Raw genomic sequence first — 23514 nt, 5'->3', positions numbered from 1 at the left:
AGGCCAAAAAATCACATTTGTCAAGAAAGGGATACTGACTTTGGGTGAAGTCTATAAAGGACAAGCAGGTTATCAAACAGAGACGACAAGGGGAGGGTTTGTCTTTCCAAGGAGTGCGCCAAGTACTCTCCTTTGTGCAGTGGCCTGCACACCTACAAACCTTGAGAAAGTCAGGGAGCCCCCGGCACTGCCGGTCCATCTCCGCGGCAGGCGTCGGGGCGTGAGAGCGTCCCGGAGTTGACAGCCAGCAAGCGTGAGGTGGACGGGGCCCTCACCAGCTGGCAGGTCCCGCTGCCCGACCAAGTGTGACTCCCTGCCCGAGGCACGAGGAAGGCCCCGTGGTGGGACAGTGTCTGGAGGATCTCAGGCAGGTCCTGGCACTGACACCGACCGGCTCGCTCGCTCGGCACAGCTCCCCTGCCATCCCTGGTCCTGGCTTCTTCACCGCTGAAATGGGGTTGTCATGACAATGAGATGAGGTGATTGACCAGAATGTATATTTAAAGTTTAAGGCACTAAGAAATGGCAGGTAATAATAGCAGAGATAGTGTTTTCATTTATTGCTATTGCTAAGTCACTTGCTGGAGTTCACAGAGCGAATTAATTGAACTCGAATCAAATGTAAATACAACAAAAACGCGAAGCCTGAAGGAATGTATTTTAATGAGGGATGCAGATCTGAGAGATGCTTTGTGCACACTTGCCACATCGTACACCTGCCTCCCAGTTCTTGGCTCTGGAAGGCTCCTGGACACTGTCTTCTTTCCGCCAAGGTCAAGGATGGCCTAACTCGGAGTCACCCACAGATGGATTTGGAACCCCGGCTCTCTGCTATTATTATCTGCCATTACTTAGTGCATTAAACTTTAAATATACTTTCAGAAAGTATATTTTCTCTCATTTCATACTTGTAAGAATGTTGCATAGTAGGTATTTTTTCTTATTTTAAGGATGAGGAACTAGAGCACAGAGAGGGGCCAGGAGCCTGTCACAGGTTCCTCGTGGACTGTCCTGCAGCCCTGTGGGGCGGGCAGGGGGAGTGGAGTCTCCCTGTTTTCACAGAAGCATGTGTGACTAAAGGAAAAAGTCCCCCCCTCGCCTCTTTTCGGCAGCTGCACTCCCAGAGCTGAGCCGCCCTTTCGAAGGGTGGGCGCCCTGCGTGGCCCCAGCGGTCTCTATGAGGAGTCCACTTCGGGCCCTCTCACATAGCATGGTTTTATTTGGTCTTTACAAGAGTCACGTGAGCTAGTTTTCAGGGAAGGGGCTGAAATCCTGAGAGGATAAAATACAGTTTTCTGGGGAATACCCACAGTTCTCTCTCTCTTTATCCTGGTCTTGTGCCAAAGACTCTAAACGTTATCTCCTTTACTTCTCACAAGAAGCCAGTGTAGCAGCCACTAGTAATCCCGTTTCACAGGTGAGGAACGTGGAACCTCGAATGCTTGACTGGTGTGGCCAAGGCCGCCACTAGCTGTTGGCAGAGCTGGGGTTCCAAATCCACGTGTGGGTGACTCTGAGTCAGGCCGTCCTTGACCTCGGCTAGCAGCTCCTGTGTCTGCGTGGGCACTGACCTGAGGGGCCCTTGCAGCTTTGCCCAGTGTGTCTCTTGACGAAGGAAGTGGGGTGAGCCTTCTCTGGGCTTAGCCGAGGAGGAGCCCCGGCTGTTTGCTCAGTCCTGGAGGTTCCTCAGCAGGACCAGGGTCAGATTCCTGTAGGTAGAAGAGTATTAAAAGAGAATTGCTTAGCCTTTTAAAAATGATGGCTCAGACAGGGCCTGATGATCGAGTGAAAGAGCCTACACTGTGAGCGCCACTAAGGCAGCCTGGGGAAAGCCACCAGTGACACTGTGCTGAAGAGGGGCTGGAGGACGGGCGAGAGAGCCAGGCTTGCTGCTGTCTGTGTAGCTTGTGGGTGGCGGTGGAGTAGTTCACAGTTGTCATCAGCCCTCACGGGCACCAGCTGTCCCTCCCGGTGGCTGTAGGTGCTCGGCCGTGCCCAGGGTCCCCCGAGGGCTCTTCTCCCCTCTCTGACTGGCCTGGGAGGCCCCTGACGGTGGGGCTTAGCACATTCACCTGAAATGGCTGGTGCATAGTCGACACACGAAGCGTTTTTGTTGAATGCATGAAAGCAATGAAACAATGGCTTAATCTTTATTATTATTATTGTTATTGAATTTGCTCTCAAAAATGCGTCTGTAAGTGTAACTTCTCACATAGGTGTCTGCACCTTAGACAATGAAGCGATATGGACAGGGTGCTGTTGTAATCAAACAGATGCATAAAACAACAGATGACACCTACTAGAGCTACATACCATGGTAGATGCAGTCTGTATTTTATTTCTCATCTTCACCTTAATCTTGGAATGTAATGCTATGGCTATTTTAAAGATAAAGAAATTAGAGTTCAGATAGTTTTGGTAGTTTAATTCAGCTCTCACAGCTAAGTGAGGTGGACCTGGAATTCATATCCTTGGTCTCTTAAGGGGTGGTTTCCAATGGAAAATTAATGTGGATAGGTGCAAAGAGGTATAAAAAACTGATCTTGGGATTAGATTAGATATTGAATAGGTGTGAATGGGTTCTCAAAACCTACTGCAAGTGATCAGAAACCAAGACAGGGGCCAGCTGAAGGTAGGAGTCAAGAGCAAGCGTTCCCGGAAGAGGCCGAGTTTGGGATTTCGCCGTCTGTGGTCCGTGGAGAGGCAGACCTGGGACAGGGCGTGTGGGCTCGGGTGTGCCCTGCTGCAGCCACGCCTGCCCCGTGCTGTGGCCTGTGGGCCCCAGGGTCCTCCTCTGAGCTGACAGGTGAGGGGTTGCACGGGGTGCTTTACTTTCTTCATGTGATGCAGCTAATTACTGGGATTGTTCCTGCAGAAGTGCTGTCACAGCAGTTTGGCTCTGTAGGTACCACTTATAAACTAGTTCGCTTTTTCATCTCTTCCTTCACACTCAACACATATTCATTTATTAACTGGGTCATATGCCTTAAATATTGGAAAAGATCTTGGTTACGCTGTTCCCTGTTTTGTGTAGAGCAGACAGGCAGAGGAGCCAGGTAAGATTCAGAGCTGTCTTACCTGCAGCATGTCCTCAAGGAATTTATCCTACAGCAGGAGCGATAAAGTTTGGTCATGAATAACTGCAATGCAAAAAAAAGTGATAAAAGCCACAGGGGGACAGATAAGGAGCCTGGATCCTAAAAGGAGAAAGATTGCTCCTGGCTGGGGATCAGGACGGCTTCTGGAAGGATCAGCATGTGCTCTAGGCCCTGGAGAGTGGGCGTTTGCACAGTGCCCGAGAGGCACGAGGGCAGCTGAGGGAGAAGCTGGTAGAGCTGCACCCCTCTGCACTGGGCTAGGCTGAGCTCTCAGTGACTAAAACCAAGGCTCGTGGCTTACATTCGTGCCCACTGGAGCTGCCGCAGCTCTGGGCCCTGCCCCACCTGCCTTTCCCATCCCAGGAGTTGGATCAGCCCCCACCTCACCCTAGGCTTGTGGCAGGGGGAGAAGAGAAATGACCAAACCGCAAGGTGGCTCCTAAAGCCTCTGGTCTGACGGGGCAGCCATCATTGTGCCAGAGCAAGTCAGATGGCCGGGCTGACACCAGGGAGGGGAGGAGGGAGCAGACACCACGGGGCACTCAGGAGCAAGGCCGCTTGCTGGTGGCAGCACCTGCCCCGCTCCGGGACCACTGGGTCTGGGCTGCGAACCGTCTCGTGTCCCCTGTTCCTATGTTTTGGGTAAATGCTTCCACATCCCAAAGCACTGACTGTGGAGTAGAGCCCAGATTTTAGCTGCCTGTTCTGGACACTTTGGCCTTTCGTTTCTCCTCAAATCCTACTGGCACTCAGGGTTGCTCCCGGGATGTTGACAGGTTCTCTAGGAGCAAGGATAACACTGGAGCAGAAAGCATCTGGAGAGCAGCATCTTCCAATTTGGGCAAAACCACTCTGGGTGATTTTTATTTTTTATTTCTCAACACAGAGTTTCTCTAACAGGCCACCGATTCTCAGGGTGCGCTGTGTGTGATTCATGGCCATGCAGGAAGTGCGATCCGCAAAGCCCTGGTAAGGGCCTCAGTTTCACCAGGATACGCGGGCAGCTTGGAGACCTGTACTCCTTCCCCAGGCTGCTGGGGCTGAGATTGTTCCAGTGCAGCTGGACCTTCTCAAACAGGGAGCTCCATGCAGAGAAAGGAGCCTTTCCTCAGAACGCCAAGAGTGAGCTCTTGGCGACGTCGCCTTTGTTGTCGTGGCCATCACCCAGCATCTGTGTGATACTGTGACTGCAGTGGTGCGGCCTGCCCTTCCCAGCCTCTCCCCAGACCTCATGAAACATTGGTGGAGGGGCTGTGTCTCTAAGGGCCCTCCCAGCCCTGAGAGACCAGGCATTCGGAGTGGCTGAAGATGAACATCTCTGTGCATAGTCAGCTCCCCCTCCAAGGGGCCAGACACAGCAATACAGCAGTGCCCCTTATGGTATTTGGCAGGCCTAGAAGAATTGAAACCATCTTTGATTATTAATATTGTTGTTTTACCCTTTTGTACTTTTGACGTCTTGGTTGGAAGAAATGGGGATATAAAAAAGCTCATCTATTTCCATATAGACTCGGATAGCACTCACTCTTTTGTGAAACATTAGAGAAAGCTCATCTGCAAAGCTTTGATCCAGCTATTACCTCCCTGGTTTTCCTGTGTAGTCCCGAGCCGTCCAGCCGTCCTCCTGCCTGAGGCTGAGGTTGGCCGGAGAGAGCATCGTCTTGTGTGCACTGAACTTGTGCTGCCCTTTGCTCCTGTTAGCCGTGTCTTGCTCACGTGACATGTCACTGCAGGTCGCTGCAGCCCTGGGCCTGCCCCACCTGCCTTTCCCACGCCAGGAGTCTACTAGAGGGACGAATGCACTTTAAAATGATGGGGTCCGGGTATCAGGTGTGACCACCCTTCTGGGCCTAATGCCTGGGATGGTTTTGTCAAAGGAAGAACTGCAGTGCAGTGGTAAACAGGCAAGGGGCTGTCATAGCGGGGTGTGTGGGGGAGAGGGGGCTCCATGTGGGTGAGCTCAACTCCTCTGTCCGAACGAAGGCAGGCCAGCTTCCTCGGGGCTGCGAGGGGCTCAGAGGACGGGGGGCTGAGTGGTTTACTGAGGCTACCATTAGGACCACTCAGTTGAGAAAGTTTCCTTTGGGGTGATTAGGTCCCCGGGGTCTGTAAGGGCTGGGAGGGAGGGGGGAGCTGAGGGGCTGCCCTGTTAGGAGCCTCTCAGGCCCCCGGGGAGCCTGGGTGAGGGGGAGAGGGCAGCAGGGGCCCTGGATGAGATCAATACTTACGATAGTTAGGGTCAGATGTTTCCTTTTTTCCCTGAGTCCTGTTGTTTTCCTCTGTAGTCCTACAGCTGCAAGAGTAGTTTCCAGGTAGTCAGGCAAGTGGGGAGCAGGTGGGGGGGGGGGCACAAGGAAGGCTGGCAGCTGATCGAGAGAAAGAAAAACAGCCTTGGTCAGTGTCATGAGTGTTTTCCCCTTGGTCCATCACACAAAAGACATCGAGGACATTCCAGAAGTCCTCGTGAAGTTACAGGTGTCTGACACCTACTGCCTGCTCGGCATGATGCCGAGTGTTTTCTGAATACATCCTCCATGCGACAGAGAGGTTTGGTGCACCTCCCCATCGCAGGCACTGCTCCTTGTATGCCAACCTACCGGGGCCCTGCTCCCAGCCCCCCAAAGTGGTGGGAGCCCCACAGAATCAGGGTCTCAGAGGTGCAGATGACCCCTCTGGAGAGCCACGGGGCCCCTGCATCAGGAGAGAAAAGCACGTGGCACACTGGCCCTGCATGGAGAAAACACCCAGAGCTGAGCAGCAGACGGAGGTGGGGAAGGGCAGGCATCTGGTTTTCTTTCCTCTCCCCAGATCCGGGATGAGCACTGTAAGAATGAGCGTATCATAAAGTCATCCAGAGGTTCCTTTTCCTATGCATTTTGTCAGACTACGGCTTTTCATTATGGCGACTAGACTTGGAGGATTTTTGTTTGCAGTCATCTGTGCATTGCTGGATGAGGTGAGGCTTTAGAAACGTGCCTGCTTGAAGCAGGAGAGATGTGGCCGCCCCCTGGGTGGCTCTGTCAGGGGAAGCTTAGAGAGTTGTTCACTACTTACTTCCATTAAAAAAAAATGTGCGTAACTTACTTCCATTTTTAAAGAGAATTACTTTATTTTAAACAAATAGAACGGATGATAGTTTTGTATTTCGTTATTACTTGCTAGTCACAAATTCACCACCAAATAACGTTGCCCTCAGTGTGTAACACGCTCTGTGGAAATGACCCCCCCCCCACATTCACACACACTCACCTTTCCATCGAGCAGGAGAAAGCACTCGTCACCCACAGGCACTGCTGAGCAGCTGTGGGAAGCAGCAAAGGAGAGGGTGTGTGCGCCCAGGGAGCTCACCATTTCCTAGAGATGTAGGGCGCACCCCCCAGAAGTGTGAGATGAAGCCAAAGCAGCACCACCACAGACTTTATCTACTCTTTGGGGTTCACAGGCAGGATCCGTGTTTTCACGTGAGTGCTTGAGCTGTAGTCACGTTCGCACGATGGAGAAGGGGAAGGACATCCCAGGTGGATGCAGCAGCCACAGCTAGGCGACCTCGGGGCGCGGTGGGAGCGGGAGCACAGCCCAGGTGAGGGGGCCCTGGGTGGCAGCCGGGAGGCACGGCCCACCGGGACCTCACTGAATCCTCCCAGCACCCAGGAGGTGGCAGAGGCCGCTGGCACTTCCATTTTATAGACAGAGATTGCAGTCAAGGCTGTTCAGTAACTTCTAGACCTCGGACTCAGACCCAGATTTTTCTGAATCCACGTTTTTAAAGTGATACAGAGCTAGAATTGTGGAGGGCTTTAGTTCCGTGGTCAGAGCTTTGCACTCTGTCTTTTGGTACAACTTTGTAGAAGTGTAATTGAAGTGACCTATATGTATTTAAAATGTACCATTGGATCGACTTTGACATATGTATACCCCCCAAAGAACCATCACCACATTTAGCATTTCAAATGTTTTTTATCACTTGCAAAATTTTCCGTGTCCTTTTGTCAACCATTCCCAGGCCACCACTGCTTTGCTTTCTGTCACTGAAGGTTAGCTTGTATGTTCTAGGATTTTACACAGACGACATCAGTCATATAGCACGTGCTTGCTTTGCCCAGCTTCTCTCACTCAGCATGATGATTCTGAGATTTGTCTGTGGTGTCAGTGTGTAGCGATTGCACATTCCTTCTTACGGCTGGTCACTGGTCCCCTGGAAGGACACACCCTGTCCGTTCACCGTCCTTTCTGCTTTGGCCTAGTGTGAATCACCTGCTCTGGCCACTCCTGTCCCAGTCTTTCACAGATAAATGCTTCCCTTTCTCTTGGTAAATGCCTAGGCGTGGACTGTGGGATCACGCCACAGGTCTCCGGTGGCTTTCTGAGGCCCTGCCAGGCCGCCTGCCCTGGCCACACCGCGTCCCGTCCGGTCAGCCCTGCATGTGGGCTGTGGTTCCACCCCAGTGTCACCCACCAGGGTGGTCAGCCTTCCTCGTTGGAGCCGTTCTCGTGGCGCGTGCCTCATTGGGGTTTGGACTTGCGTTTCCCTGGTGACCAGTGATGCTGAGCCTCTTCTCGTGCATTTACTGAGACATTCGCCTGTCTTCTTTTGTGGAGTGTTGTGTGAATCTTTGCCATCTTAATTGGTTTGGTTGTATTCTTACTGAGTTTTTGATAGTTTCTTTAAATAGTCTGGATACAAGTCCTTTCTCCGTCCCGTGTGCACTGTTTTCTTCCAGGCTTTGATTTGCCTTTGAAGAGCAAAATTTCAAAGTTTTGATGGAATTCAGTTTATCAGTATTTTCTTTTATCTATTTTCAAGTCCCATACTCTTTCCTCTCTTATCCCATTCTGCTACTGAGCTCATGCAGTGAGGTTTTTTTTTATTTCAGATGTTGTATTTTTAAAGTTGTATTCATCTTGCCTTTTATTTTCTGTTTCTCTGTTGAAAATTTCCATCTTTTCATTCAAGTGTCATTTCCTTTTCTCAGAGGGTGGGGTTATATTAGCAGCCTTAAAGACTTGTCTGACACTTGCAGCATTTGGCTCATCTTAGGGTTGGTGTCCACTGATTCTTTAGAGAAGGTCCCATGTTCCCTTTTTATGCATGTCAATTTGCATTGTATCTTGGACACTGCGACTGTGAATTTTTGTAGATACTGGGTCCTGTATAATCCTCTGAAGAACACTGATGGTTTGTTTCGGCAGACAATTTTAATCCCGCTGGGCTCAGACCATACACTCTGCCTTACTAGGTGGTTTTCAGATCCCAGCTCCGCTCCCTAAGTGCAGTCCCCATGCCTCTGCTGTGTTGGTTTGGGTCTGTCCAGCTATGAGCTGGTAAAATTTTAACAACCAACCCTGGTTTGTAGCATTTTACAATTTCCATGGTGCAAATATTTCCCCATGGGAAGAAAGAAATGGTGGTGTGACAGGAAGTTAAACTTGGTGGATTGGGGTATTGAGGGAGGGGAGGTCAGGGTGTGCTGGAGTTCTGTGTATAGGGTTTGTATTGTTTTTGCAACTGTTCCTGTAAGACTGAATTTATTTCAAAATAAAATTAAAAAAAAAAATTTCCCATGGCTAATTGCAAGCTACCAACATGATCTCTGAATGCAAGTTGAAAAGAGAGGCTAACGTCTGGCTCTTGCTGGCCGGAGCTGCTCCAGCCCACCAGGTCAGGAAGACCTTTCAGCAGGCGGCTCGGCTGTCAGCCTGGTTTGCCGAGTCTTGGCCATGCTGGTTGGGTCTGTGTGTGCACAGGCAGAGGCGGGTCGGGAATGGGTGGGTGGGGAAGAGGGGTGATCACAGTTCCGTTCTCTAAGCCTTGTGGGTGGGTGTGTCCTGCTCAGGGCTTAAGGTGAGATTTGTGCAGGTTCATACCCAGAATTAGGGGACCCCCTCCTCTGGCTGTCTCCCCTTTGAGATCACACACACACATACATGGACTCTCCAGCCTGCAGGGAGCCCTTTTCCTGACTTCTCTGGCCAGAAGGCTGGTGTTTCTCTTGGGTTTTAGCCACTGGTGCCCCTGCTGCCCTTACGCTCTGCACCTGGGGCTGCACCTGGGCCAGGCGGGGAGAAGGGGAGAGAGAGGGTGACCCCGCAGCCCTGAGTGCTCTCCCTGCCCTTGCTCTGGTAGGCTGAAGGGCCAGCTGTGCCCCCACCCCCACCCCTCCAACCCCATGCGAGCACACACCTTCCGGCTGTGTGCAAGGGAATTCCGAGGGTTTCCTGTTGGCTTTCCCCATTTAATTTAGGAAATATGAGGCTTAACTTAGAATTGATAATATGTGTAATTAGATTAAAGGTCCTCTTTTACTAATGGCAACTGATTTAGTGTGATTGAGGCATTTTAACAATGCCTCAGTTTTTAACAGTTTAACAAAACGGATGCGTTTCACTGCTTTAAAACCAGTCTGCTCTTTTCTGAGCAGTTCCCTGTAGGATGGCGATGCTTCAGCCAGACAAAGGCTTTCGGGTGCCTCTTACTTTAGCAAACATTTTCCAGCACCTGTCATGTGCCAGATATTGTGCCAGGTGTTAGGAAGTTACATTTCTGCTCTGCAGAGAACTCTCAGTTAAGTGGAGAAAAATATGCATGCAACTCGGATCATTCCAGTGTGTGCTGTATCAGACGCACTGCAGAAGCACAGAGGGCTGAGATAAAGGTGGCCGGAAGATGAGCTCAGCCAGGTGAAGTCAGGGTGCAAGCTGCCCCGGGAGGGAACAGTGAGGTAGCGGTGAGGGCGGATCTCAGTGTGGGGAGGGTGGGAGGCAGCACGCGGACACGTCAGGAGTGCCGGAGCCCCGGGCAGACGCCGGGTGCCAGCAGCTCGTGCACGCCTGGGTGGAGCGTGCGCCGTGGGAGTGGATGAACCCCGTCCCGAGGCGCCCGCCAGTCTCGCGCAGCGGGTGGGAGCTGGTGTCTTGCTGCTGCTGTCCTGTCAACAGCTTTAGAACAGCTTCTCTGTGAAGCCGTGAGGACTGATTTCGGAAGCGTCTAGAGCGAAGGCCACAGGCCTTAAGCATCTGGATCGAAACACCTTTCTCCGTCCTGCCTCCTTAGTCCCAGTCGTGTCTGTCCCTCCCGGGGCTTTCACAGCACTCTCCTCACTTGGCCTCCCACCGCCAGCCCTTCGCCCTGAGTTCAGCAGCGCAGCCACCTTGCCCTTCACAGCGCTGAATTGCAAATCCAGGCGTGGCCCTCCCCTACTTCACCCTCCCCGCAGCCATGCACTGGGCTCAGGTCACGGGCCTCACACCTCATCTGCGTCCAAGGCTGATGTGACAGCGCCACAGCCCAGGGCTGACAACAGGGATGTGCTCTCAGCAGAGCCGGGGGCCAGGAGCCTGAACTCGGGGTGTGGGCAGGGCTGGGCTCCTCCGAAGGCTCCAGGGGAAGGGTCCCTCTTTGGCCCTTCCAGCTCCTGGTGGCTCACCTGGCATTTGGGGGCTTGTGGCCCCATCGCCCCCATCTCAGCCCCCGTCTTCACGTGGCTGTTTCCTCTGCATCTCTCCCGCATCTGTCTCTTCCCCTCTCCTTGTGGGACGCCATTTAGGACCCACCCTAAAATCAGGTTGAGTGTATTTTGAGATCCTTAATTACATCTGGAAAGACCCCAGTTCCAAATAAGATCTCTTCCTGAGGTTCTGGGAGACACGATTTAGAGGACACTCTCCAGTCCCCTACAGAAGCCCCCCAGGCCATGTTTCCACCCAGCACCCTCCCGCCACCCTGCTGCCCAGGCCTGTCTGCACCCTGTGGCGTTCAGGGCTCGGCCCCTCTCTCTGCAGTCCTCCCACCCCTCCTCACCCCCAGCAGCTGACTCCCCCTCATCAGCTCTCTGCTTGCGAGCCGCCGTCCCTGAAGGCTCTACTTCCGCGTCTTCTTCACTAGACTGAGTATGCAGGAGCCTCGGTTTTCTCATCATTGTTCCCCCCACAAGGATGGAAGGAAAATCACGGTGAGCGGTGCTTGGCCCAGGGGCTGCCGTTTTGAGGTTGTACGTGCTAAACGAGTAGATGGGGCCCGGCCCAGAGGAATATCTCCGTCTTCTCATTTTTTAATTCAAACTCCTCTCCGGCACTTTTTGAAGGCCTTCTTGAATGACTTTTGGCTTCCTGGAAATTTACTCACATTTTTATTTTCTAAAGGAGTTTCATTTTATTCTATATTGGTGTCCTGTAAATACATTCTGTATTTGTACTAGTTCTTGGTACAAATGCTATCTTGCATATTAGATGGTAATTAGGTGATTTCCAATAGCAGATCCCTGTGAGAGCTCTGCAGCTTGGTATTCCGTTTTCTGATGGCTCTTTCACCTTGGATTTGGACAGCTGCCTGTAATCCCCACCTTGCTAACCTTCCATTTGGGGGCCTCAGTTGTCTTTCTTAAGGCTCAAATGTGACGGCCGCTGTCCAGTAAACCTTCACGGACTCCCTTTGCCCAGAGGCAGCTCACGATGCCCCAGGAGGCACCGAGCTTGACCCCAGGGTCCTCTGAAGTCTGCACCTACTACTTTTACTGGTCTCCGCTCTGTAGCATGCCCCCCACCCCACCCCAGGTGCTATTCTTGGGCAACCAGGGGCCCTTTAGAAGCAGGCAAGCTTATATACTTATGTGATCAGATTCGTGCTGGAGGAAAATTAGCTGAAGGTACAGCGGGTTGGAGAGGGAGAGCCCGCAGCCGGGAGCTGCGAGCTGGATGGGGTGGTGGTCACGGAGCCCACAGAGAAGCCGGCAGGAGGCCTGGCGGAGGCCGGGGAGCAGGGCCAGGGTGGGGGGCAGCAGCCGGGTGCTCATAGCCTACCGCCGGGCAGAGCAGGGGGCAGAGGCGGAGGAGGGCCCGCAGGGACGCGGTGGGTGCAGACCGTGCAGGGTGGGAAGCAGGCTCGGGGGACGCGTCTGGCCTCGGGTGTATCGAGTTTGCGGTGCCAGCGGGAAGTTGTAGCTGCGGTAATGATAGGAATAAAAGAACTAGGATTTCTAAAATGTTTTCTAATGAAGAACACGCTGCCATAATCCACAGCCCATCTCTTTTTAGATCGTTTTACAGAAGAAAACCCCGGGGTGAGGGGTTGTCACAGCGATCAGGACACTCGCCCAGCTCAGCACATGGCCTGGCACCCAGGTCTCCCGACGACGACCCTGTTTAGAGCACCAAGGACAGCAGAGTTGACTCGGGCCCTGGGGCTCCTCGCCAGGGGCCCAGCTCCACACCTGCCAGGCCGTGCACCGCTAGGCACCACCCCACATTGAAGGAGGCCCGTTCCGGGGACGCAGGCCGTCCCTGCCTGCCCCAGCACGTGTCCACCCCTCTGTCCACTCGGACGCGGTACGGTGCTCACCAAGGCTGGGCTGGGTGACTTTGCACAGGCTGTTAAACTGCAGAGTGTGGCCACGAGAGTAAACACATTTAGTGCACAAGGGGCTGAGAATTAAATGAGACGCTGTCTATGGTGACGCTGACAGGTGAGTCAGTGGGGGTGACGGCCACGCCCAGGTGCGGACGTGAGTCTGAGGTGGCCACCGCATCCCGAGAAAAGCCGTCTCTGCACCATGTGCTGACTGCGAGGAATGCACACCAAGAGGGGTCCCACTGAGGCAGGCGTAACTTGTTTTGGGAGGAGAAAAATTTGCATTCTAATATAGAAAGACTTTTGTCAAAAAGACTGATGCAAAATGGTTATGTTTTGTAGGTTTAGCTCCCTTTAACGGGGACATTTTCATGCAAGGGAATTTGTATTTCCAGGGAGTCCAGATCATTGAAGCACTGCTGTCTTTCGGTATAGTCTGTGTATTTTTCATTTACCTTTGAAATTGACACTGAACCAGGATCCTTTGCTGCATTTTAATCGGTTTACCAGTCAGATCCTTCTGTAGTTGTCCTAAAAAAGCTATTTTAGGATTTAACTCTGTGGGTTCTTTTGCTTCTGATTAGCTTGATGAGGGAAACTGCCGCAGTCTTAAATCCAAATGTCAAAAGTACTTCATTTCTCTTTGCATCCTTCTTTTAGCAAAATACTAGGAAAAAACTGCCAGAGACGTCCCAATTTTTCACTTTACCTTCCGCCTCTGGCCTGGAGTTGGGGTCCTAGTTGACATTCTGGCCCTGCCACCAGCTAGCAGAGCAGGTGTAGACCCTCCCTCTCGCTCTGCCTCAGCATCCTCCCCCACCAAAGGGGGTCCCAGCCCTCCCCGTTGCCAATCAGGCTGTCCCCATGTGGGCATTGGCTCTCCCCTTTAGGAATTTTGGGCCAAGGTCCTGGGCTGTGGCCTGTGAACAGTGTCTCTGGTGTCACCTGGAATGGAGGGAGAAGGTGGGGACCCACTGCGGGAGCTTGTGGTCGGCCTCGTGCTGCTCCCCGTGCTACCCCCACCCCCCTCCGGCCTGGGGAGGACGTGCTGTTCGCACCCACGGAGACCTGGCCTCAGGCAGGCGGGCCGTGTGCCCGAGCCCCTCCCCTGCTTTGTGAAGATGATAAACCCATTTCAGGAATTGCTCTTGGAGGAAAACTAAAGCACAGGAGTTACCATATGTGATAGTTACAGGGACTCAGTAAATATTCTCTCCCTCGTGGTTTATTTCCTCTTTCTTTCCCTCTTTCACTTCCTCCTTTTCTGTACCACCTCCTTTGATTTCCTCTCTTCTTCAGTCTGGCCTTTGGTGTTCACTTCAGTCGAGACCACCCGTCCATCTGTCTGACTGTCCACTGGGCAACAGTGGTGAGGGGGACGGGCAGCCTCCTTCCTCAACCAGGCCCTGCCCACCTCTCGGGCTGTGTCCCTTCCCACTCCCCTTGTCCAGCCAGTCTGGTCATCCAGGGTCCTGAGCTCTGCCCACTTTCTCCCACATCCAGCCCTTTGCAAGGGTTGTTCCTTCTTCCTGGAACATTCTCTATCTGTATCCAACTCCCAGCTTCTCCCCATCCTGCCTGTCTCTGCTTAGCCATCACTTCTTTCCAGCTCTTTCTGAAGTTTCTAAGGCAGGATTAGTTGTTCCTTTTCTATACTCTTTTACCATCCTGAGCATCCTTGTATCAAAGCACTTACCACAACTTTCCACAGATGTAGCAGCCTGTCTGCCCATTGTTCTGTCTCTCCCATGAAGCTCCAAAGCTCCTGGAGGAGCAGGGCCTGTTTCTGATTCATCCTATATATCCGTGCACCAGGCTTAGGGCCTGCAGCCTGGCAGCCGCTCTGTGATGCTGTCAGGTTAGCCCTGCATGGCTTGGCCGAGGGTCCTGACCGCGGGTCTGGCCTGGACGGCATCCCCATGTGAGCCGTGACGGTCCTGGCTTCCTGCCCTCCCACGTCAGCCGGTGGAGCGCCAAGGCAGGCGCGGTGAGGACCCACAGAGCCTTCGGGGCTGTACCAAGTTGCGCGTATCCACCTGTGCTTCACGGGAGCAGTTGGCGCCCACCGGCTGTTGGACGAGGTCCAAGTCGCAGCAGTGCACTGGGAGCCACCACCCCATGTGCCATGCAGGGGACCCCACGCCTTCAGATCCGGGCTCCCCAGTAATGCCGGTTGCACCTTCTGCACGGATGACGGTGCAGAGGCCAGCGCTGTGACCACCATGACGTTGTTCAGTGATCCGCCTCTCCAGGCTCAGCGAACCAGTCTAGAAGCACTTTCAAGGAGCTGGAGGGAGACTGAGCTTTTGTTAACGTTCTGGCGTTTCACTTCAGGAAATGTGGGAGGCACAGCGTATCTGCCTCAACAGATGCTGGTGGTGGTTGTCCGAGCCCCTTCGTCCAGGCCATTTGCTGCTGCCACTGCTTTTCCAGCCTGCTGTGGCTTAGCATGACCCTTTGGAAAACAAGGAAACACTTGGGCTCTCCTGGTCATATTTGGCCCAGAAACTTCAATACAGCCAATTTTCTATTAAAATCGATTTCTATTAAAATCTGAAAAGTAGGAGGAACCTGACATTGATGTGCACCTGAGCCATTCTGGGCCCTTTCACTTATGTTAACTCATGATTCCTTGGAACAGTTCTGGAAGAAAGCTGCCCCCTCCTCATCTTAGGAGAGAGCCCCCGAGAAGGGTGGCTGCCCAAAGGCGTGGCCGAGCAGAGGCAGAGCCAAGCAGAACCAAGACTCTCAGACAAAAGAACAGCAGAAAACCAACAAGGAATCTGATACATATTTTGATATTAGTACAAACCTCCCCAGAATATTCCATGAGCATCCCAGGGAACAAATTAAAACACCCCCCACTGGATACAGAGCCAGGGGAGAGTTAAGATGACTTCCCCTGCTTGATGGGACGGGAATCCCCACTTTGACCGACCTTGTGCCCTCTGGGGCCGTGTTCCCACCACCAGGCCTGGAGATCGGTAAGTGGGGTTATGAGGAACAAAAAGAGGGCAGGATGAGATGAGAATCAGATGTGCAGAAGCTTTGGACTAGCCACTTCATTCGGCTTGTGGTTCTCCGCCCGTTACATGCTGCGTGCTCTGTCAGCCTGGGGGAAGCAGAGAGGAAGAAAACAGCTCTGTCCTAACTCACATAAGGCCATAGCAGGGCCATCAATGTTAGTCTTAGTGAAATTTTTTATGAATGCAGGACAGTGAATGAAAGTAATAAAATATGTAGTATTTATCTAGCAGTTACTTCAAACAGTGTCTTCATAAATGCTATGTCATATCTTTATTATGATAACATCCTTCAATTGCTGTAATTTTTTACAGTTTTTCTGAGATATGACTCACACGTCACTCAATTCACCCATTTGAAGTGTACAATTCAGTGGTCTTTAAGTATATTCACAGTCGTGCAACTGTCACCACCATCAATTGTAGAACATTTTCATCGTCCCCAAAAGTAACAGCTAGAAGATTTGAACACCAATTTGTTGCCAGGTCGTTCAAGCTAATTCTCCCAGACCCAGAATAACCTGCCGTGTGGGATAGTCCCTGTGCAGCTGTAGACACCGAGGCTTGGAGACACTTGTGTAACTTGCCTGTGGCCACAGAGCCAATAAGTGGTCAAGAGTGGACCGGAACCCAGGCCTGGTGGCCCAATGGCTTCAGCAGCCCGCTGGGCCTCGGGAGGCCCGTGAGAAAGCGGGAAGAAGTGACCCAGAGGGCAGAGGCCCGGTCCCTGCTCTGCTCTTGCCATTTAAAGACGGAGGACACCTGGCAGCCAGATGACATTATGAATAAATCCCATTTTATTGCGCACTATTTTCTGTGCTAAGGAAAGTACTTGAAGTTCCTAAAATAAATGTTCCTCTAAAGAAATGCGAGTAAGGGGTTGTGCTTCCCACAGGAAGGCGGCTGTGAGAGGGGAAGGAGCTCTGACATTGGCACTGGAGAGCCGGCTTCTCTGGAGCAGTGTCAGAGTCTCCAGCCATTGAAAGCATCGCTTATTTTTTTTTCCTGTAACACAGAACAAATACCTGTACATTTTATCTAAGAGATACCAGCTTTCAAGGGAATATTCCAGAGGCTCCCTGTGGAAGCATCGTTCCTGGAGCGCATGTGCTTTTACCAGCTGTTACGGCGCAAGTCCTGGACTGTGGAGTCACAGAGACGACAGATCCTGTCCCCGTGGGTCGTACCGACAGGGGACGGGTGTGAACGCTGCCATCACGGGGGCTGTGTGGGAGGCCGTGGCCACTGGGCACCTGGGCAGCCTCGGAAGGCAGGTGGACGGGCAAGGCCAGCTGCTCGGTGCAGGCCAGGGCTGGCTGGATCCAAAGGGTGAGGGGACGCTAGCCGTTTGGGACAGAGGGGCGGACAGCCCTCAGGCGAGACAGACAGGAGACAGTGAGTGACAGAGAGGAGTGAGGCTCTGTCGCTCACTTTGGGGACAGGAGAGGGTTTCCTTGCTGAGCTCAGGTCACCCCTCTGTAGAAGGGGCTCTGCAGTATCTTCCGAGCTGATGGGCGGCCCGTCTCCCAGCACAGCAGGGGGGGGCTCCCCTGGTCTCACTCCCCAGAGGAACCAGCAGACCCCGCGGCCCGAGCCTCCTGCGGAGACCCCTCTCCCCTGCCCTTCTCGGAACTCACGGAATCCGAGCAGAAGCGTCCGGTGAGCCCTGTGCCACCGTTTCTCCTTCCCTGTTGCTCCAGTTCCTAGAAGAAGAAATGAAGACTCAGGAGAGTTGAATAACTTGGAATCCTAGCCCTGCAGCTTGGAAGAGCCCCTGGATGCGAGGCACCTCCTCAGCCTTCCCCCAGGTGCTTCTCCAGCCCCCGCCCAGAGCAGACGGAGGGGAGGTGGCCTGCAGACTGCCCGCCGCCCAGCTCCCCGTTCCTGTGGCTCCCAGTGCCCAGCGGCCCACGCGTGCCCTCGTGAGCAGCCGTCCTCCTGCAGAGCCCGGCGGTGTCTGACGGCAGCTGGGGGAGCCGACGGCTTCGGGCCCTTAAGACCTGGCTCCCGTGGCTATGGGCAGGTTGCTTTCTTTTCTGCAAAACGCTGATATAATCTCTCCCAGGGGCGGGGGTTGAGGGGACTCGAGACTCTGAGCAGGTGGCTCGGCATGGGGCAGCCTGGGCCAGGTGTGGGGTGCCACCGCAGCACGGGGCTTTGCGCCAGTCCTGGTGATGCGCCCACTGTGTGTGCAGGGCTCTGATTTTAGGACACAAGCTTATCTTGTCTCTTCAGTTAAAACTAATAAGAAGTGGGGATTTTTCTTACCATAATTGATCTCTGGGGCGTAATGAGAAAATGGTCTTCTGTTTGGGTGTCAGATGTCAGCGTCAGTGCCCTTTCCTTGTCTGCCCGAGTCCCTTCTCCCTCAGGGTGGCTGTTCTGGAAGGTGCCGCCTCACTTTCATTTGGTTTTTACCTCATTATCAAGCAGAGAACAGTGTATTCTGCAGAGTCAAATAGATTCCCATCGGATGCACTGCATAAATTTAGAATACCAGTCTTATAACTATCAATTATCTCCCGATGAAAGTTCAATTTAATTATATGTGGATAGTCCTTTTAAATCCGACTCCTTGATTTGTATTTAAATGTCATCGTTATGACTTCCCTGGTGAGGTTATCAGCTGTTCAAAGGCTGAATCATATGATATGGCATTTTAAAACCACCGCTTTTTTTTATAGAGCCTTCAAAAATCACAGCACCTTTTTTTAGTGCCAACTCTTGACTGTTATTGTCACTTTGGGCCATAAAATTAAACATGAAAATTGGCATTCAATAATAGTATTAATTGTATTTAACTCAGACTCATCAAAGATTAACAGAATCAAATGATGTTGGAGACTGTCTGCAGGGTCTTAAAGAACTCGGGGTTTAGAATCAGAGCAGAATTTGAATCTCAGCTTGTCCATGGACTTGCCTCTTTTTTTTGACCTTAGGTTATTTCCTTGACTTCTGGGCACCTCTGTCTCCTTATCCATTAATGTGGACTAGAATTGCGGCAGCCGCTGCTATTTACAGAGCTGGTTGTGGGCCAGGGACTGTGCTGAGCGTTTTGCATCCCAACATTAGACCAAGAAAGTGACCTGCAGTGTTTTGCAAACAGTGAGGGGCTATAAATTGTGAGGGCATGTCACTAATCCAGGAAGAAAACGGCCTGTGAGGTGTGGGCAGCTGGACAGGCCTCCTGCGAGAGATCGGACTGGGACCCAGTGTCACCAGATCCACGGAGACTGTGTGGCGCCTGGGCCTCCCCGCTGTCCAGGGCCCAAGGCTCGTCCCTTCAGCTAATGCGTGTGGACATCTCATGTGCCGCGTGCGTCCACACACATCGTCACCCTTCTTCACACAGTGACCCCATAACCCAGGGAGAGGCAGGTGGGGCGCAGGAGGTCCCCGAGGCTGTGGCCGGCCCCCGCCTGTGGGCAAGCACACAGCCCTGTCCTGGAGAGCTTCGGGCCACAAGAGCCGGATCCCCGTCCCTGCCCACCCGCCCTGAGAGAGCTCTGGGTTCTCGCCCCAGGCCAGCCACCAGCGGTCGCTAATGCACCTGCGTCCTCAGCACGCTGCCCTTTCTTCACCCAAAATAGATAGAAGCAAAAGACAGAACCATCCAGGGGAACAAGGCATTAGGCGAGAGAGCCGCTGCTGTTATCACGCAGATGTGCTGGCCTGGGCGCGGGGCTGCCCACCCTCCAGGACGCCACCTGAAGGGCCAGTTGCTCAGCCCCAGAGGCCACGAAGAAGGCAGAACAGGCTCATGTGCTGTCGGCCATGGCTCGCTTGCTTGCTCGCTCTCTGGCCCTTGCTTTCCTGTGCTGTTTTCAAAGACTATGCTTACCTGTTCTGCTATGGTTTGCCAGAAGCATCAGTCACGTATTTGACCCTTTTTAATGGAAGATTGCATGCGTACTCTCTAGTATATGTTGCCTCTCCCCCCACCTTTAAGCACAAGCTTGAATCATGAGTGAGGAGGGGGTGAGCACACAAAGTGAGGAAAGCACTCACTGGAGAGCGGGCTTCTCCTCTGCAAGGGGTTACACGTGGGCCAAGGCAAGTGGTGGGCACTGTGGCTTCGGCTCTGCGTTACGGTTTTAGTTCTTTGCAGCTATGAAAACTTGCTTGCTAACTGAGGAAGTGCTCGGCACTAACCTGATCACGGAGTGTGGGTTGACTATTGTGGCCACCGTTTATTGGCACTGGACTAAGAACCGTCTTAGCTCCCTCCACCCCGCTTGGTGTGGACAGTACAAATGCCATTTCACAGAGACGCTCGGAGGGAGGGAGGGCTCGCCCAGGGTCATGGGTAGAGCCGAGGTGCCGGCTCCGAGGCCTGAGCTCTCATCCCTCGGTCCTGCTGCCCCAGGGCTGCTGTGGGTCCATGACCCCTGGGGGTCAGCTGGAGTCAATGGGCTCTCACTTCCCTCATCCCGCAGCACCTGGATCTCCCCACTCAGCCTGGCGTTCTCCTGTGCATGGCTCTGATGGGTGCTGCGGGCCTCTCCGGGGGCTCTCCAGGTGGCCCGTGGGGGCTGCCTGCACATGCACTGCTCATCGGCTGCCTGTCACCTCCGCAGGCTCTGCTCCCTCCAGTCAGGGTGGTTTCGTGACTCAAGTGACAAACCTCCAAACACAGTGGCGTCAGTCTTCTTTAGAGGTCCTGATGGGTCTTTGGTTGAACTCAGACAAGGCTGTCCATGGGGGCCCAGGCGAGTGGGTCCCCCTTGCCCAGATGTGGCCCTCCATGCTGTCAGGGTCATGCAGCCCCCTGTGGTGGGGAGAGCTCATCTCTCAGCGGGCCAGGGGACCACCGCGCCGCTCTCCCGGGGTGTGGGTGTTGGGGCTCACGTGGAGATGCCAGGCCACGCTCCTCTGTGGTTTGGGGAACGCTCACCGGCTCTGGATCCGGTCCAATCCGAGCTGGAATCTTGGCTCTGGGACTTTTCACTGGTGACCCTAGCCAGGTTCCTCAATTCTGTGGTTCTCAGTCTGGCCACCCAGCGGTGAGAGAGGAGGGTTTTGCCTACTTTGTGGGCTTGGTAGGGAGGTGCACCAGCAGGTGGGAACTCGGGAAGTGTGGAGAGCAGGCTCCGGAGTCACCTGTGGCCGAGACCCTCCCAGCCCTGCAGACTTCCCCAGCAGGAACAGGGGAGAGCCCAACAGCCCAAACACAAAGAGCAGGGGTGTGGGGCCAGGCAGCCCTGGGCACGGGTGCTGTGTGGGGCTTCCTCTCGCGGAGCTTCATGCCGTCACCCATCCTTAGGCTTGCTGCCATATCAAATACGGTGAATGTAGATGGCATATACCCAGCCTGGAGCTAATAAGCACATATTAAGTGGTTGTTACGTTGTGTCTCCTTCCCTCATTTACTTTTATGGGCACACCTGGCTACAGTTTTATTACGGCATGGGGTCGGGACAATGCTTACTAACTCACAAGTTGCTCAGAAAAGCCCCCCACAGTATTGCACAACTGGAATTCCAGCGGCAAAAGCGCCCAGGGTGTGTTTGTACCCTAAGCTTGGTAACTGCCAGTGGTGTTCCCTCCGGAGAGCCTGATACCAGGGCTGTTTTCAGACCCATCTGACAGGTGAACGTTATTAGTTCTTTTTGGGTTAGCAGGCAGTGGACTTAAATTGGCCTTTTTAGTAGAACTTAGAAAATATTCTGACCTTTTGTCTGAAGAAAACACTAATTTGCTTCAATTTACCTCTGAGGTGGAGGAACCAGAAGAGCTTCTGTGGGTGGAAAATTGGAAGCGTTTTTGTTACACATGTAGGCATTTCCCAGGGGAAGAAAGATAAACAGTTAACAGGCTTCTGAGAAAATGTTCAACCTCGAGGATATTCAGAACTGCAAATTAAAACATTAAAAATCCTTGTTCTAGTTTGCTAATGCTGCCAGAATGCAAAACACCGGAGATGGATTGGCTTTTATAAAGAGGGTTTATTTGGTTACGCAGTTACAGTCTTAAGGCCATAAAGTGTCCAAGGTAACACATCAGCAATCGGGTTCCTTCACTGGAGGATGGCCAATGGTGCCTGGAAAACCTCTGTTAGCTGGGAAGGCACGTGGCTGGCATCTGCTCCAAAGTTCTGGTCTCAAAATGGCTTTCTCCCAGGACATTCCTCTCTAGGCTGCAGTTCCTCAAAAATGTCACTCTTAGTTGCACTTGGGGCATTTGTCCTCTCTCAGCTTCTCCAGAGCAAGAGTCCACTTTCAACAGCCGTCTTCAAACTGTAACTCCTCTCTCAGCTTCTGGGCGTTCTTCAAAGTGTCCCTCTTGGCTGTAGCAGCTCGCTCCTTCTGTCTGAGCTTATATAGTGCTCCAGTAATTTAATTCAGACCCACCCAATGGGCGGGCCAACACCTCCATGGAAATTATCCAATCAGAGTCATCACCCACAGTTGGGTGGGGTGCATCTCCATGGAGACACTCAAAGAATTGCAATCTAATCAACACTGATGGGTCTGCCCACACAAGATTACATCAAAGATAATGGCATTTGGGGGAACATAATACATTCAAACTGGCATAGTCCTGGAGCCAGGATTCCACAAGCATTTTCCCTGTTACTAGCAAAGATTAAATATTGCTAATCATCAGTATTAGCAGAGGTGCAGTGGAGAGAACGAGCATTCGTAAACCTTCCCTAAAGGGGGCTCGGCACCATATGTCGGAGTTGTCCATTTCCTAACGTGCGAGTCAGAAACTCCACTTCTAGAAATATATCCTAAGAAATGGACAGAAATTCAGACAAAGATTTAAGCACAAAGATGTTTTACAATAGCACAAATGATGTTTTACAATAGCAGTTTTTAAAAAATGGAAAAGATCTGAGAAATTAAGAGGAATAGTGAAATTAAGTGAACTGTATTACATCCAGGTGATAGAATATTTTGTAGACTAAATTTTAGTAATGTGTAAATGTTCATAGTATACTAAGAAAATAAACAAGATATAAAATTTTGTGTATGAATATATGTATGTGTATATATACATAAATAATGATAAACTAGAGTAAAAGTATATATTAGAAAAAAGACTATAAGATATTAACATTGGAGTATAAGATTCCGTGTGCTTCTTATTTTCTTATTGTATGCCTTCCTCTGTTTTCTTTTTACAATATGCCTACCTACTTATATAATCAGAAAAGGACAGTAAATATAATTTTTTTGAAAATCTCTCTTTCTATAAAACATACTGTCCTCTGCTTGCAAGGGAGTCTTTGTAGCCCTTGGGTGGCTCAGCCCTCAGCCGTGCTCCTGGCTGACTGCTACTGATTTATTGACACTTCAGTAGCTCTTTCCCAGACTGTCACAGTGACTGAGACCTCTTCTTTGGGTTTAATCTAATATTTCTACACCCTGAGCTTCAATCCCTCTCGTCTGCTATTTGTTAAAGGGAATAGCCCCAAAGGCCAATTAGAGCATGCTGAGTTTTGTTGGAAAATGTTGACTATTGCACAGTTTATGCGATGAAAATACAAAAACTCTCCTTTTTTCCATTGACTCGCGAACCCCCAGTCATCTTTCAGTTGATGGCTTATGGGTAGGGCGGGACTTAGGGGGTCTAGCATGAAGAAGCCCCCCTCCTCGCTCTCTCCTGCCACCCATCCATGTTGCACACCTCCGTGGAGTACCTGGACATGTCTGATGTTGTGCTGGGGGCTGCACAGCCCACCTGTGTGGGTGTCCTTGGTGGCCTGGAGACAGCCCCAGGCCCAGCTCATTAGAGCGCGGTGCAGCGAGTGCAGGTGGGCATCCAGGCACGTAGCTCCGTGCCTCCTGTAGACGGTCGCCAGGACCAGGGCGTGTGTGATGTGGGTGGAGGCACGAGGCCCAGGCAGTGATGGCAGGAGGAGGCAAGAATTGGCTGGGCTATCGGGGAAGGTTTCCTTCACTCCTTCAGTTGTTCACCTGACAGTCGATGGAGAAGCTGCAGTGTGCCAGGTATACAAGCCCAGGAGGCTCTCTGCCCTCAGGGAGCTGGATTCCAGTTCGGTTAACAGACAATTAACAAATCTAAAAATAAGTAAAATATTTAC

At 52.2% G+C, this 23514-nt stretch overlaps 1 protein-coding gene across 1 annotated transcript in view; it reads left to right on the top strand.

Annotated features, from left to right (window-relative positions):
• The window catches only part of TRAPPC9 (trafficking protein particle complex 9), a 743379-nt gene that overhangs the window by 555702 nt on the left and 164163 nt on the right, over positions 1 to 23514 (top strand). The gene's annotated exons all lie outside the window — the stretch shown is intronic.

Source organism: Choloepus didactylus, chromosome 14 (genome assembly GCF_015220235.1).
Source record: "Choloepus didactylus isolate mChoDid1 chromosome 14, mChoDid1.pri, whole genome shotgun sequence".
Lineage (NCBI taxonomy): Eukaryota > Metazoa > Chordata > Mammalia > Pilosa > Megalonychidae > Choloepus > Choloepus didactylus.
This window is presented reverse-complemented; position numbering and strand designations above follow the sequence as displayed.